The sequence below is a fragment of the Syngnathoides biaculeatus genome, chromosome 5, assembly GCF_019802595.1.
Source record: "Syngnathoides biaculeatus isolate LvHL_M chromosome 5, ASM1980259v1, whole genome shotgun sequence".
Taxonomy (NCBI): domain Eukaryota; kingdom Metazoa; phylum Chordata; class Actinopteri; order Syngnathiformes; family Syngnathidae; genus Syngnathoides; species Syngnathoides biaculeatus.
In genome coordinates this window covers 16913829-16918553 of record NC_084644.1, presented here as the reverse complement: position 1 = coordinate 16918553, position 4725 = coordinate 16913829, and the positions used below count along the sequence as shown (strand labels likewise).

Genomic DNA, 4725 nt, shown 5'->3' with positions numbered 1-4725 from the left:
GGCAGTTAGTTCACCTAGGAGAATTCATCTCGACACCGATTTAAGAAGCTCCCATCCCCCAGCACGTACGGCGTTAGTTGGCTGGGGTAAAGGAGGAACTTAACCCTTTAAATGGAGAGTCGGTCAGGACATTTCTCCTGATTAGTCCTGCGGATAAGCGGAATCTGACAACGTGCATACCACTACACCATCAGATTGAAAAAAAATTTAACAAGTTACTGTGCTTTATTATTGCCATTTGTCTTTTCATCCTATGTCCATTTATGAATTAACATCAACTGTACATGCAGTTTTGCCCGAACACTGGCATAGACTGAGGAAGAGCTGAATGATGTGGACAAAATAGCCGAAAGAAACACGTGGATACACCTTACACACTATAAAAAGGTCATCTCAGCTGAGTCACACAAAGGGAAAGGTGAACAAAGTCCAGCATGAGGTGGGTGCAGATTTATAGTATCTGAAAATACCAGAAGGCCGGTGAAGGTTTAAGACACCTGAATCATTTAGGGGTGACTTTGTCGACATGACTTGAAAATAGCTAAATAATATGATAGCATGTTGGGCTGCAACATTGACACCCGGAATTATATTTTTGTTCATATGGTACCTTTGGGGACCTGTAAAGCTGACAAAAACACATAACAACAGAACCGATAATTATATTCAGTCAACTATGCCTACCACACATAAGATAAAGAGGCGCAACCTCATTTCAAATAACATTGATAAACAACTATGCTGCAGTCACCGAGGCATGAGGGGAGGACTCCATGTGTGCCTCCCAATGAATCAGTTAAGCACTCTTTTAATTCCTTGTCTGAGTCTAATTGAACACTCAAACAAAGGGACCCTACAAGGAATAAGGTATAGATAAAAAAAATGTGTCTGACAATTAATGTCAGATGTCTGAGACTCCAGGTGGTGGATGAAAGTAACAGATGGACCCCTCCTGGGGAAATTCAAGTTTTTTTTCATTCATTCTTTCTTTCGGCTTGTCCCTTTCGGGGTCGCCACAGCGTGTCATCTCAGATGAACGCACATATGTTTGGCACAATTTTTACGCCGGATGCCCTTCCTGACGCAACCCTTCTCAGGGAGTGGAGGCCCCAGTGGGATACGAACCCACAACCCCTGGTTTATCAAACCAGTGCTCTAACCACTGAGCTATGGGGCCTCAATATTTTATTTATGAATGAAAAAAAAAACACATCTTGCTAGGGATTCCATCTCTGGGCTTGTGCTCAATGATTACAGGAAAGGATTTTCTTCTCACCATTTGCCAATTACATGCTACCCTAAACCCGAATGCCACACAAAAGTGTCCGTATACTATGGAGGGAGTTTAAGTATTTTAACTGAAAAAACGTGAGGAACATTTGTTTGTATTTTGGGGAGTGACAGGTATTTCACAAATAGGAAACAACTGGTTGTTATCAATGTAGAATGCAGCTAACATGGTAAACTATAGTTGCATCACCTGCATCGGCCCTAGGCCACTACTACGTGTCATTCCAGCTGAAATCCCAGCTCAGTGTACCCTGGAGGTAATAACTAAAACAGCTGCTAACACCAGTTGTCAGAAATGGAATAATGTTTATCCAACAACTAAGGCAGTAAATGATAAACTGATTTTTTTCTGCTAAATGTTGAATTGATTAACTTCTCCTGTGTTAGCTTTACAGGGACAGGTGTTAAGGTGGGAAGTCTCAACAAAAGATGGTGTAATGTTATCCATCGGCAATCCCCCCCACCCCCCTGCTCCTACGCAGCGATGTGTGGTGTTGGTGTGTTGGTCAAAAGTTGTATGACACACTGATAAATGCAACAAGGATGTGTGCACTGGTATCACTGCTTTTATCTGTGACTGTGTTTCCATCCACACCAGAGGATATAGAATTGGCTGCATCCATCCTTGGACCTACCCTCAGTTTTTCCCGAAAGCGAAGGTCCTTTTGGAAAGATCGAGATCCAACATACACCAATAACCACAAATAGAAATGTTGACAGAATCAACTACAGTGTATGTACAGGTAAATGTAAATTTACAGTGTAAATGTACGGGTGTGGTCAGTCATGCCCGTCGATATAAAGTTACAGGTGTGGTCCACCAGTCATGCTCGCAGATATAAAGCGTGTGTTCTGTTTGTAATTATGAGTGTACCCCTTTAAGAGCGGAGGGGGGCAGCGTCAGGCAAACTAGGAAGTAACAGGAGACGAAGTGCTTCCGTGTTGGAAAAAAAAAAGACGTCATGCTGTGGTTCACTGAGCTGGATCGGTTTTCATGTGCGCTGAGAGTGTGCGACAAGTGTGCAATTGCGCAGTGACGCAACTTCGAGGGAACATTGGTCAACACTACACAAAATAAGCAACGTCTTTCAATATCTATGTATTTCTACTCGTAACAAATTTTTACATGGGGAATTTTTCATGCTCAACTGTGCAGATTTGTGAGTGCGATGGCGCACTGGCGTCAAATCACAGTGACTACAACTACATACATTACAATGTACAGAAAGTAGGTAACTATACGGAAACAGGCTTTATTGTCATAAGAGAACAACTAGCTGCAACCTCACTCAGGGCGTTCCAGAACTGCATTGCGGTCGACATGCTCCTGACTGAGAAAGGTGGCGTCTGCTCAATGTTCGGTGACCAGTGTTGTACATTTATTCCAAATAACACAGCACCTGATGCGTCACTGACAAGGGCCATGCAAGGCCTCCACACCTTGAACCACAAGATGAATGAGCACTCTGATGTGAACACATCAGCCTGGTCTGAGTGGTGGGAAAAAAAAGTTTGGCAAATCTAAAAACTTTGTGTTTTCTGTCCTAGTTTCTATAGCTGTGTTTGCAGTTATTCTTACATTTTGTGGATGTTGTTGTATTCCCTGCAAAAGTGCATCACTTAACTGACTTATAAACACTGCTATTGCCCCAGCAAATTCAAAATTGCCAGAAATGTATCCACTATTGGCACAACAGGGTAATGACATTGATATTGTTGACCATTATGATGATGTTATGACTTCTCTTCCAGACCTGTTCTCTGATCCAGGAGATTACAAGGGATTAGTGCTTTATTTTGCTCCAAGTGTAACTTTACTCTGCTCCAATTAAGAAACTGTTTCTGCCTGCAATGAAGAATGCTTTGCTCTGCTCCAATTAAAAAAAATGCTTCTGCCTGCAATAAAGAATGCTTTGCTCTGCTCAAGATAACATGGTAGAAAATGTAGGCTAAACAGGGAGGAAATGTAGGAATAAGTGTGAAAATTATTATCATACATCTGCTTCCAATAAAGAAATGCTTTGCTCTGCTCTAAATAAAGTGGCAACCGCTCAGCAGGAGATACCACAAAAAAAGAACATCTTATCATCAGAACTGTTCAAACCAGAAGCACCTGTTGTCTGTTAAAGAAATGATGACCACACATTGTACTCAACAATCTTCCACATACATGCACACACAGGCATGAACATACAAGTACACTTTGCGTCCAACTATGCTTTGCTCACCAGTCTCCTTTTTGTAACATCCATGTAAATAAGGGGCATTTTGAAACTAAATAAATAGAGGTGCTAAGGAGAGGATAATCAGAGAGTGCAGTGGTGAATTGTATGAGCGAGCTGTTCCTTTTTGTCCTGTTTAATGAATGTCTAATTAGTAAACCTGATATCCCCCCTGTTTTAAATGTTTTTTTTTGTATTAAAATCTTTTAATCATGTAAAGCACACTGAGTCACCTTGTGTATGAAATGTGCTGTATAAATAAATTTGCTTTGCTTTTGCTTTGAAGAAGGAGTTTTACTGTGTCCCTTGAGGAATCCTGTGGGAGCTGTTTAGGGTTTATGGGATACCGAACTACCTGATCCAGACTATTGAGTCCCTGTATGACTGCTGTCAGAGTTTGGTCTGCATTGACGGCAGTAAGTTGGACTCCTTTCCGATGAGAGTTGGACTCCGCCAAGGCTACACTCTGTCACTGATTCTGTTCATAACTCTTGTGTGAAAAATTTGTAAGCATAACCAAGGCGTAAAGGTAGTGGTAGAGGTGAATTTGGAGGCCTCAGTTTTGCATCTCTGATTTATGCAGGTGATGTGGTTCTGTTGGCTTCATCAAGGCGTGATCTTCAACTTGTTGAGTGTTTAGTGACTGGGATGAGAACCAGCATTTCTAGATCTGAGATAATGGTCCTCAGCTAAAAAGGGTCCAGTCCACTCTGCAGGTTGGGGATGTGATCCTTCCCCAAGTAAAAGAGTTCAAATATCTTGGGGTCTTGTTTACAAGACAGGGAAGAAAGGAATCAGAGATCAACAGGCGGATCGGTGCAGCATCTGCAGTAATGCAGACTTTATAGGTCCAATGTAGTGAAGAAGGAGCTTAGCCAAAAGTCAAAGCTCTCTCTTTACCAGTCGATCTACATTCCTCCCCTTACCTATAATCATGAGCTGTGGGTCATGATCAAAAGAACAAGAACCCACGATGACATGACTCGGGCATCTGTTTAGGATGTTTCTTGGACACCTCTAGTGAGGTGTTCCGGGCATGTCCTACTGGGAAGAGACCCTCGGGGAAGCCCCAGAAAACGCTGGTGAGACTATGTCTCTCGTCTTTCTTGGGAACACCACAGGATCCCCTCAGAAGAGTTAGAGGAACTGGCTGTGGCGAGGGAAGTCTGGGCTTCTCTGCTAAACTTATTGCCCCCATGACCCGACTAGATAA

At 42.5% G+C, this 4725-nt stretch overlaps 1 non-coding gene across 1 annotated transcript; it reads right to left on the bottom strand.

The window, feature by feature from the left end:
- Nucleotides 1–1104: 1104 nt before the first annotated feature.
- trnai-gau (transfer RNA isoleucine (anticodon GAU)) lies at nt 1105–1177 on the bottom strand. Its single transcript has one exon. It is a non-coding gene; the product is annotated as a tRNA-Ile (tRNA).
- Nucleotides 1178–4725: the final 3548 nt, after the last annotated feature.